The following is an 11621-nucleotide window of genomic DNA, read 5'->3' as shown; positions in this document are numbered from 1 at the left end:
TATGCTATTTTACTATACTTAATGTTTGTAGGCTTGTACTGTGCACTTAAGTGTAGGAGTTGACTAAAACCTTAGTTGCATGAACTCAGGATTCCTCTTGAGATGGATACTAGTATGCTAGGTCGAGTAGCTGCTTTACTAATTAGGGATCTCGGTAGAAGTCGAGTGATTTTTCTAGCACTCGCGCGAGGTCAGGAATTGGTTGTATCCATTTTCATATCGTAATGATGTTGGTCTATGGACAACAATTCATGGGGATTGGTTGTCTACGAGACGGAAATCAAAATAAGGATTAAGGTGTGGTACCGTGTGTCAAGCGTTTGAACGTACTAAGCACATGACGAGAAATATGGTAAATCGGTAAGCCTAGTACCTGAGTGAACCTGCCCGCAGATTGCCCTCCTCACGCGACCTGAGACGTGGTATCCCATTCCGGTTATGGTGGGTACAAGTGCGGTCACTGCACGACGGCATTTGGGGTCAGTGAGGCATTGTACGCCAAGGCGGTGAGCCCTTTCTGTTGCCAGGGAATCGATGGGGACGGTTGATGTGTGTGGGGACGGAGTGCCTCGCCACGTCGTGTGTTTAGGTTTACCTTGCAAGGTTTAAAAACTCGATTCGAATCGTTTGCTTCTCGCAGCTAATGAGACTGCTTGATCCATGCTGCTACATTGAGTAACAAGTGGAAATGAGTTGATGTGCAAAAGTTGTTGATTGCTAAATGTTTGATACCATGTATGATTAGATAGGTACACATTTAGTCTTAAGAGAGTCACACTAAAACTTGAAAAAGCTAAAACTTGATTTTTAGACTCAGCTACTGCTTTTGGCAAGCAAACCCCTCAGCCAGACAACTGCATGTCTAGAGGTAGAGGAGTAGACTCCTCACACCGGGTAAGTCTAGCTGAGTATTAGTATACTCAGCCTTGCTTGTGGCATAAGTTTACAGGATCTCTAGAGGACATGGTTGCTGGAGTGACTTGGCCGTCCATCTTGCCACCGGGATGGACAGTCGAGTGGGACCCTGCCTCGGCTGAGGAGAAGCATGAGGAGTGATGGGACAGGCTTCCCCATCCCTTCATTTATTTATCGTTAGTTTTATTCCGCTACATTCCGAACACTGATCACTACTTTTGCAAAAACTCCGATGATGTTGTAATAAATTTAATACTCCTTAATGTTGGTTTTATGTTTTATTGTATTTGCTCTGTGCCTCACCATCGAGTGAGTACGTGGTACTTGATCCTGTTAGTGGCCTCGTCGGACTATATCCGAGGGACTAACGTGTTATTCCTATTTAAGTGTGGTCTAGCCTCCAAGGTGGGACTTATGCACTTAAGTTGGAATAATTCGGGTGGTTCCGCCACAACCACTTCGCGCACGCGCGCCCTGCGTCTGGGCCCGTGTCCCCTGGCGCTAGGACCGATCAGTCAGTGCGCCCCCCCTCGGTCACTGACGCCTCTGGCCCGCCTGTCAACGCTCGCCCGCCCGCGCGCGCACCCTCGACCGCAGATCTAATCTCGGCCGTTAGTTTCTGATCTAACGGTTGAGATCGCCTGATACCCTTTCATGTGTAGTTTTTCTTAAGAGACCCTCGGGTTAATCAGAATTAACCCGCCGTCCCTGGTTTTCACGCACATCCCCTGTAATCTTGCAGATTGAACCCTAGGCTTTTAAATAGTTATAGAATTAGACCTATTTTCATATTTTAAATTCCCAAACTTGTTTATTTCATATCTTTTGCATATGAACTCCAAATTTAGTGATTCAAATTGCAAAATGTTCATAGGAATATTCTATGTTTACATAAATTAGTTCCATTTACAATCTATACATTCCAATTTTATGGTTAACTATGGAATAGTATATGTGTAGATTTGTTTATTTAATAAAATAAATAAAAGGAAAACCTTAGGGGTTAAAGTATATTTAGTTTGGTGAGACTAATAACATGTATCACATGAATTTATCTCTGGTCTAACTTTTGGGTCACAGTAAAATAAATAGAACTAGGTTGGAAATTATGGACAACACTTAAAGAATAATCTATTTCTAAATGAAATTAGTTCATGTTACACTTTGATCTCATTATTCCTTGTTTAGTATTGTGCCTTTTTAAAATGTATTCCAATGTTTGTACATGTTTGGTGTGCTGTTCAGTTGTACTTTCCAAATGTATTGAATGCATGCTCGCTTTATTTAGACAACGAGCAGTCCGAGGTTCCCGAGTGTGTTGCTGGAGACCTCCCTGAGCAACAACCTGGTGAAGGCAAGTGTTGTCTGACCTATTATGTCCTACATACTTTATGATTCACCGTCCCGCATTACATTTTGAACCTAAGGATTGACTAGTCTGTATTTACTTTATCCTTGTTTACCTTTTTGGGTTATCATGGTTAGCATTTTGCTATTGCCTTAACTTAATCAATGAACATGATGTGATTATTTATGATACGATGATGTTATCCCAATGATGATATTGTGATACTCTATGGGGCTCAGACCTTTTTCCTGAGTACCTCTCCGTAAGGACCTGTTTGTGGAGTGACCACCCGGGATAACAGTGCAACCATGAGGGTGGAATGGGACGCCCTTAGCTGATTAATTAGATGAACCTAGGGGTATAGTTGGCTTTGCCGGAGGGCCGTCAATGGGGGCCGGGGCGTAATGCTCGCTCTGCCAGGGGGGTGCAGCGGTTCATTCGATTTGGTTTTGTTAGTCACCCACCTTGGTGAGGTGTACTGCGTTTGTATGACTGGCGAAACCTAACGAGCAGCTTTGCACCAGGGGAGTCTTTGTAAAGGCTACGTAGTGTATCCCTGGCCATTCACCTCGGTAGTGAAAATCGGGTCTGTACAACCCAGGCTGGAAAGGGATCACAACTCGTGGGTAAAGTGTGCAACCTCTGCAGATTGTTAGAAACTGGTATATCAGTTGAGCTCACAGTTAAGAGCAGCCTTGGGATCCTCTTTGATTAGAAGAACTTTGGTTACTTTTATGATGATGGTTAACAATGATGTTATGAATCTGATCTCTGGTATTTTCTCTTTGAGGGAGTACTTTTGGGTAATAACTGGGTTTATTATTAAAACTTGGCTCTACTACTAATAATAAATACTTGACCAACTAAAAGCAACTGCTTAACCTCAACCCCACATACAGCTAGTCCACTTTAACCAAACGGGACATTTGCTGAGTACGTTGATGTGTACTCACCCTTGCTTTACACCCCACCCCCACCCCAGGTTGTCCCCACTGTACTCAGTACTCCGGAGGTGATGCTGGCAACATGGAGGACTTCGAGGAGTTCCAGGATTACAACGAGTTCTAGTTTATTCTTAGTGGCAAACCCCTAGTCAACTGCCTGTGTAGGCTTATCATCTACGCTTCGTTTTCTCCGCACTTTGATGTTTATGTTAAAGACAATGGTTATGTATTAGACTCTATGGATGTCTTGGACATCTTGATGCAATTAAAGTACCTTTCCGCTATTTATTTCGAGCATTGTGTGATGATGTCCAATTATGTAATCGTTGTGTACGTGAGTTTCTGATCCTGGCACGTACATGGTTCGCATTCGGTTTGCCTTCTAAAACCGGGTGTGACATTTATGATGGGAGAGTTGAAGTATTTCCTTGGATTTCAAATCAATCAACTCCAAGAGGGCACCCTCATCAGCCAAACTAAGTACATTCAAGATATTCTTAAGAAGTTTGGAATGAAAAATGTCAAACCCATCAAGACACCCATGGGAACAAATGAGCATCTCGACCTCGACACGGGAGGTAAATCCGTAGATCAAAAGGTATGTCGGTCGATGATAGGATCTTTACTCTATTTATGTGCTTCATGACCGGATATAATGCTTTCAGTATGCATGTGTGCAAGGTTCCAGGAAAATCCTAAGGAAGTTCACCTTAGGGCCATGAAAAGAATCATGAGATATTTAGTTTACACTCCTAAGTTTGGGCTTTGGTACCCCAAGGGATCTACCTTTGATTTAATTGGATATTCTGATGCCGATTATGCCGGATGTAAAATTGATAGAAAGAGCACATCAGGGACTTATCAGTTTCTGGGAAGATCCCTGGTGTCTTGGGCTTCAAAGAAACAAAACTCAGTAGCTCTATCCACCATTGAAGGCGAGTATATTGTTGTAGAACATTGTTGTGCACAATTACTCTGGATGAGACAAACTGTAACACCCCTCGTGTTACGATAACTAAAACGCTGACATGTCATCATAAGCACTTGCATTATCTTGTTTGATATACCTAGAATGCATTCACTAGGTTAAATTTTTTCAAAATTGTGATGTTGTGTGTCGAGTATAGGACTTAGGTTGAAAAACTTGCTTAGAATTATGGATAAACAAAATAATTCCTAAACCGAGAACTGGTTGGGAATGAGCTGCATATACTAAAGTTGGATCTTAGACTAGAGAGTAACTTTGTTTTGATGGATGGATTAAAGGGATGAATCCCTGGAAGAAGCTGAACACAAGTGAAACTCATTTGAAACCCTAAAACTAGCCCAAAAGTGGAATTCAAAATCTAGAAAGAATTTGGCAAAAGTCCATATATCAAAGTTGTGGAGCTTGGAAAAGTGAATAAATTTATTATTTGGAGGTTTCCATGTTTTATAGAGAAATTTGGAGTGATTCACAAAAGTTCAGTTTGGGTTCAGATTAGGATTTCTGAAAATCATATCAACTAGTCAACTTTGGTCCTTTATAACTTCTGATCTATAAACATTTTGAAGGTGGTCATTGTAACAAAGTTATAGAGCTATGTGAGGAGTGTGACTTTGATTAAGTAACTTAGCCTTAAATCTATATGGAATTTGGAGAAGAACTGGTCTAAAGAAGAGCTGTTAGAAAATATGGATTTCAGACTTAGTGAAATTCAGAGTCTGAATTTCAGCATTTGGAGCAAATTTTGGGTTATTGTAGTTTGGAATCCAGGAGGTTTTGGTTAATGAACACTATACCAACCTTGTAGAGCAATGACAGGAGGACAATTCTTATTAAGTGATATAGCCCCAAAACTATATGCTACTGGTAGAAAAGATAGTCCAAAGATTGATTGACAGATTTCTGAATTTTCAGATTGAAAACAGTAACTGGAACTGAATTCAGAGTTTGATAGTAGTTTTGGGAGCTTGTTTGTGACTAATCCCTAAGGATTTGGACTGAGGGGTCCATAAAGGGATTGAATAACACATGTTGGTCAACAACTTTATTTAAGTGTGTTTGAAATGATCCTATACAAAAAGTGGAGGAAAACTTTGCCAAAGTTGGATTATCAGATTGTTGTTGACTTAGTTTATTCAGAACTGAAAGTCTGAAATCAGCATTTTTAGTGCAGTTTTGGAGCTGGTTTGTGGCTGTTCTATAATGTTTTGTGTTGTGGTGTTTATAGAGAAGTTGAAGCCTATATGATGGTGAACAAGTTTCTTTAAGTGACTTTGGCTTGTTCCCACATAAAAAGTGGAGAAAAATGCCCCCAAAGATCAGCTGCTAGGCATTTCTGTAACTGAATTTGGTTCAGTGGCTGAAACCTGAAATCAGTGAATGGTGTCTACTTTGGAGCTCATTTGTGATTAATGAAAGTGGTTTTGGAATAAAGTTGCTATATCTAAGTTGAAGATCTTAGTAATGAGAACAGGTTTTATAAAGTGGGAAAGACTTGGTTCTACAGGAACTTGGGAGTAAAATGCCTCTAAACACTCTCTGTCAGACCAAGTTGGAGATGGATTTAAGTGACTGATGTTGGCAGTTTCAGTCAGTTTTTACTCACCTTTGGAGCTCTGTAGTAATTAATATGTGGATTATGAGCCCTATTCTATGTAGAAAAGTTAAAGGTCATCTGAAGGAGAGCAAGTTTCATGCAGAGAGTGGGCTTGCTACGGTGTAGAGTTGACAGAAAAAGGAATGCCAAAACACTCTGTCAGGCTGGGTATGGAGCTGTTTCAGACCTCTGAAACTGAATTTTCAGTGTTTTTACTAAGTTTTGGATCACCACAACATTTGTTCTATATGATTTCAGCCATGAGTTTCTATGCAAAACAGGTAGAGATATCCATGGAGAATAACTTTTGTGAAGGGATAGTGGTCTGTTACTAAAAGAAATTGGGTGATCCATGCAGCTAAACAAGGAAATGTGCAAGGGGGCAGTGTTGGCTGATTCAGTAAATTCAGAGGACTGAAACTGTGTTTTAGTGATGTGTGGCCAACTTCAGAGCCACATAACTTGTGATCTACATATTTTGGGTCCTGGATTTTTATATAAACCTGAAGAGCCATGGTTGGGGAACAAATCTGTTCAGGAATGCTTGAGCTATCCTTGTTTGGAATAGAGAGAAAAAGGTGTTCAAACTATGTCTATCAGGCATGGGAATGCAAACCTGAATCAGTCACTGTGGATTTGGTTCAGTATTTTTCTCCTGACTTTAGAGCTGTTTAGTGTCTGATCTAAGGATTATAAGGCTTAAGTCTGTATGGAAGATTGATAGTGGGTTAGTTGGTGAACAAGGTTCCTTAAGGTCGGTTCCCTGTTGTTGCTTGGAGCTGGGAAAAATAAAAAGGTGAAGCTGTGAACTCAGTCAAACAGCAGCAGTTCAGTGTACTCCAAAAATATCTGAAGGAGATCTTTTTATCCCTGCTGGCTGCACTAGCGTGTAGAAATGAAGATAAGGTTGTAGTGAATAGTTGAAGGTCCTAGAGGTCTCACTCCCACTAAAATATCCAATTTGGACTGCTTGGGGGGGCAGTGGGCAGTAGAAATCTTATCTATTTTGTCTACTACATACAGATTTGGACAAAGTGATATTTATGTGTGGGAGCTGAGCCAACGAGGTGTAGTGCTTGTATGCCACGTTTTTGAACCTTTGGTGTGCTGGCACTCTAGGAATCCTCCTTCATCAAGCGTGGATGAGCTCCACTGCACCTGCCCCTATATTCAGTACCTTGGGCTGCCGTATTGAGTGAAGATTTCTTCCTTGCCCTCAAATTCTAGCCAAAGTTCACTGCTTGAGTGTGCAGTCCTTATGTACTGCTGGTATAACCCCCTCCCTAGCCCAGGTTTGCCCCCTTCTCCCCATGGACTGGATGCGCTCAGTGACCCCTCCCCCTGCCTACTTATTCAGTGTGTTCCACGGCTGAGTTCAGAAAAGCTTTTCTCCCTTGTTCTCGAGCTGTAGTCCCAGTCCACTACAAAGGTGTTGGAGTCCTGGTATTCTTGCTGGTGTGCATCCTCTCTTTCAGCCACCAAGTTTGTTTTACTCTAGAGCTGAATGCCAACCTCTTGCCTGTGGTGACCAAACCCAACCGTTTTTCACCTCCTCGTGGACAAAGTTTCCCACAAGTATTCTTGGCCGTGTACTACTTGTTCCATGCTCGGCAAAGGTCAGTGAAGCTCACCATTTACTACTTGTACTCTACCACTGTCTGTTGCTGGGAACTAGGTGTAAAGTTCGCTAAAAAATAGGTTGTTGGATTTTTGGATCGCAGACTTAGTGCAGAAGGCTGAAACTAGGTTCTAGTGTGTTGAGCTCCACTTTGGTGCTTCGTAAAAAAATTGTTCTGAATGTTTTTAACCTAGGGGTGCTATACCAAAGTAGTAGAGCTATATCTAAGGAATAACTTTGGTAATGTGAGCTTGGTCTTTTTCTGTGTAAAAGTTGGAGAAAAGGTTGGCTAAAGTTAGACTGTTAGGCTGGACACAACTGAATTTTTTTATTCAGTTCTGTGAACTGAATTGCAGCAGTATGCCTAGTTTGGAATTCATTTGTGACTGATTCATGGGGTTTTGGATTAAAGTTTCCATAGCAAAGCTGGAGACCATAGTAAAGAGAGTAAGTTTTGTAAAGTGAGGTGGACTTGGTTCCACATAAATTTGGGAATAAAACTGGCAAAAAGGTGGACTGTCAGGTGTTAGGATTCAGACTTAGAATAATATTTAAGTCTGAATTTGTGTGTTTTTATTCAATTTGGGCCCTTGTGGTAATTAATCCAAGAAGAATTGGGGTAGGAATGCTATAGCAAAGTGAAAGACCATGTTATAAGGAACAAATCCCTTTAAACAAGTTAGGCTTGAATCCACATAAAGTAGAAAATAACAGCTGTCCAAAACTGGACTGTCAGAGTGACTGTGACTGAATTTTATTCAGTTAGCTGAAATAGCAGTTCAGTGTGGGTTAGTGCTTTGGAAAGGAGATAAGTTTATCTAGGGAAGAGATGAAGTTGCTTAAAAAGTTTTAAGCTTTTGGAGGAGATATAAGTTGGATTAATTCTCTGGTTTACCTAAGTGAATTCAAATTGGTCACTTTTATTAAGTACAAGGTTGTGTAGAAGTATGTGTATACTTGTCATGTACTTATTTAGGAGTATTTATATTTCCCCACCTCTCCTTGTGAGAGTTTGCATTTCATATCATAACATAAGCATACATGTATTTGTAATTCACTTGTAGAACACCTAGAAGAAGTGGTGTTTGAAGGAGTCTACTCCAGTGCCTGCTCATCAAGTGGATGGAGCTATCTAACTAAAGATTGGGTAGAAGGATCTAGAGCCTCTTCTCTGCAACAAAGGCAAGCCCCGGTGCATTTGCCCCTTTCTTTGTATTTTTAAAGACTTTTATACACTTTAAGTCTAGTGAAATGTGCATTAAGTTTATAGGAGTTGCTTGAAAACTATTTGATGCATTGACTACCTTGATATCCATTCCTGTAATAGATACTTCTTTGGAAGTATCAAATATTGTTTAAAAAAATGCTTAGCCCTGCTTAGATCTTGTGGATAGAAGTTGTCTTTTGCAATAATGCCTAGCTCAGGGGTTATCCTATAATGTGCTCTTTTCATCCTAAGGAACACAAACAATGCTAAGGATGGAAGTACTTAAATCGGGACTTGGGTTAGGAACAGGTGATGTTCTACCCAGGTTAATTAAGGATTGGATGCGTATGTAGGCCTGTATGATCAAGGACTATCTTAACTAGTCACATGCCCTGGATATGGGACAGGGTAAGCTTGAACCCGGCTATTCCATACATGAAAAGACAATCGCGCACTGGGAGTGGAGAGATGGCGAGAGTGGCACGTACCCTCCTGGCAAAGGACCGCCTAAAAAGGGTGGTGTGCTCTCGGGTGGCGCGGACCTGTTCATGCAGTGGAGGATCCGTGGGAATGGTAGACATATGCGAGAGTTACGAGAAACATATGTCGTGTGGTTAGAGATCCTCAGCTGAGTAAATCGATTCGGATCGCCGTTATATCCCTGGAGAGTGGAGACTTGATCGTTGCCCTGCAACCTAAGTCAGGATGTAAACATTATGAATAAAAATGATGTTGTATTGATGAGATGGTGAAATTAGACTAGATGCAACCAGAGTCTATTAATATTTAATCTGGCGTTAAAATATTGAAAGTAAGGACTCACTTTAGTAAGCTATTTCTGCAAAAGTATCTAAGTTGATTCTTGCTAAAGCCTTTTCCTTGACTCCTACTTAACCAGCATATCCTTGAGAGTCATTTTTCCTTAGTCGGGTAAGACTTGCGAAAGTACACTCCATACTCAGAGTTTTCGAACCCATGTTGTTGTAGGTGATGAGGAGTACTCTAGATGTTCCTGAGGCTGGAGAGCGTTTCTAGTTCTGGAGGAGGACTAGCTAGGTTTATGTATAAGCTTTGGAGGGTTTCTACCTTCCTGCTTTTGTAATAAGTTATGCACTTTGAGTATATCAGTACTTGTAATAAATATTATTCTTTCGAAACATGTAAAACTTGAGTTTTGAAAAGGTAAAGAATGTTTGTAAAGTCTTCCGCTCTTTATCTCCGAAGTGTGTGTATCGAATGTGATTACTGTAATATGCATGTATGGTGGGAGATCCTTGGGATGGTGAGTTCAAGTTGTTGAACTCGTGATAGCCTTGTTAAGTTACCTGGTACACGTGCATAGCCATCTGAGGCCATCAAGGCAAGGATTGGTGCAAGTGGGCCCGATAACTTGGGAGGGCTGCCACACAAACCCTTAGGGACTATGGCTACAAGTTGAGAAAAGTCCCTCTCCTATGTGATAACGAGAGTGCAATCCGCATCGCGGATAATCCCGTTGAACATAGTCGCACTAAGCATATAGACATCCGGTATCACTTTTTGAGAGATCACCAACAAAAGGGAGATATCGAAATTGCTTATGTTAGCACCCACAACCAATTAGCCGATATCTTTACCAAGCCCCTAGATGAAAAGACTTTTAGCAAGCTTAGGAATGAGCTAAACATCTGGGATTCTCGGAACTTTGATTGAAACATTGCACACATTGGTCATTTATATACCTTTGATCATGTCTCTTTCATTTGGTACAAATGCAAATTTCTTATTCTTCTTGTGCCAAGGCTAAGACTAATGTGCTTCCATGAGTATCTCAATGATTAGTCTTAGATTGAAAGGGAAATGGAGTATTCGGCAAAGGCAAGGCTTCCACTACAACTCTATCTATGTCATTTATCCTTTGTCCTACTCATCAACTTTCACTCATATCTTTTTACAAAGGGGGAGAAAAGATTAGGCCTCTCAAGTTTCTTCGTTTTAGCGCTTCATGCCAAAGGGGGAGAAATTAATAGGCCCAAAGCAAAAGGACTGCACCATCAACCTGTTTTCTAAAAACTTTTTCAAAAAGGGAGAGAAATTATTCAAATTACAAAAACCCTCTTGACAGCTAATGGGAGAACTTCTTCAGGGGGAGCTTTTATTTAGCCAAAAGAAAATCATTTAAAACAGGGGGAGAATTTTTAAAATCTTGAAAATGCTTTCTGAAATCATATTCTTATACCATTGGCTATTTGCAAAAGAATTTGAAAAGACTTTTCCAAAAGATTTGAAAAAACCAGCTAAGTGGTGCAAATGTGGTCCAAAATGTTAAACTAGAAGAAAGCAATCATTTATACTCAAAAGTACTTTCAATCGGTTTAAATTCAAAGTAACTTATGCACATCTGTCAAAATTGCAAACTAGTTACATTCTTACACTTTATATTTGCTTTGGTTTGTATTGGCATCAATCACCAAAAAGGGGGAGATTGAAAGGGAAATGGGCTTAATCATTTCCTATAATCGATTTTGGTGTTTGACGTCCAACACAAACCACGTGGACTAACTAGTTTTCCTAGTTGATCATTTCTCAGGTGCATAAGTTCATCCACAACTATTCTAAGTCGACTGTCCGGAATACCGTAGATTATTCCGGACAGGAGAAGCTTTTTGGAAAAACATCTATGTGCGGACCGTCCGGGCACTTGTGGCGGACCGTCCGCGGCACCAGGGTGAGCCTCGGACAGGGACACTGCAAAAACACAAGTTAACACTACGGACCGTCCAAAGGAGAAGCGAGCAACGTCCGAGACCACGCGCGGACCATCCGGCCTCAGGCACGGACTGTCCGGTCGTTGAAAAACAAGAAAAACCCGAAGGTGACGGGTTCGGTAAAATGCATTTTTAGCGTCCTCGCGGACTGTCCGTGGTGCACGGCCGGACCGTTCGCGACTACTTTATCTGACATCTGACGACGCATTAAATGCACTATAGCCGTTGATATAGCCGTTACTGCTGACCGTTGCGATTTC

General features: G+C 41.1%; 1 long non-coding RNA gene across 1 annotated transcript; it reads left to right on the top strand.

The window, feature by feature from the left end:
- The first annotated feature begins 6804 nt into the window (after positions 1-6804).
- LOC118473130 (uncharacterized) lies at positions 6805-9814 on the top strand. The gene is made up of 2 exons (XR_004852016.1): positions 6805-7405; positions 8472-9814. It is a non-coding gene; the product is annotated as an uncharacterized lncRNA (long non-coding RNA).
- Positions 9815-11621: the final 1807 nt, after the last annotated feature.

The sequence above is a fragment of the Zea mays genome, chromosome 8 (assembly GCF_902167145.1).
Source record: "Zea mays cultivar B73 chromosome 8, Zm-B73-REFERENCE-NAM-5.0, whole genome shotgun sequence".
NCBI lineage: Eukaryota > Viridiplantae > Streptophyta > Magnoliopsida > Poales > Poaceae > Zea > Zea mays.
Note: the sequence above shows the minus strand (reverse complement) of the source record. Positions and strands in the feature narration are given on the sequence as shown.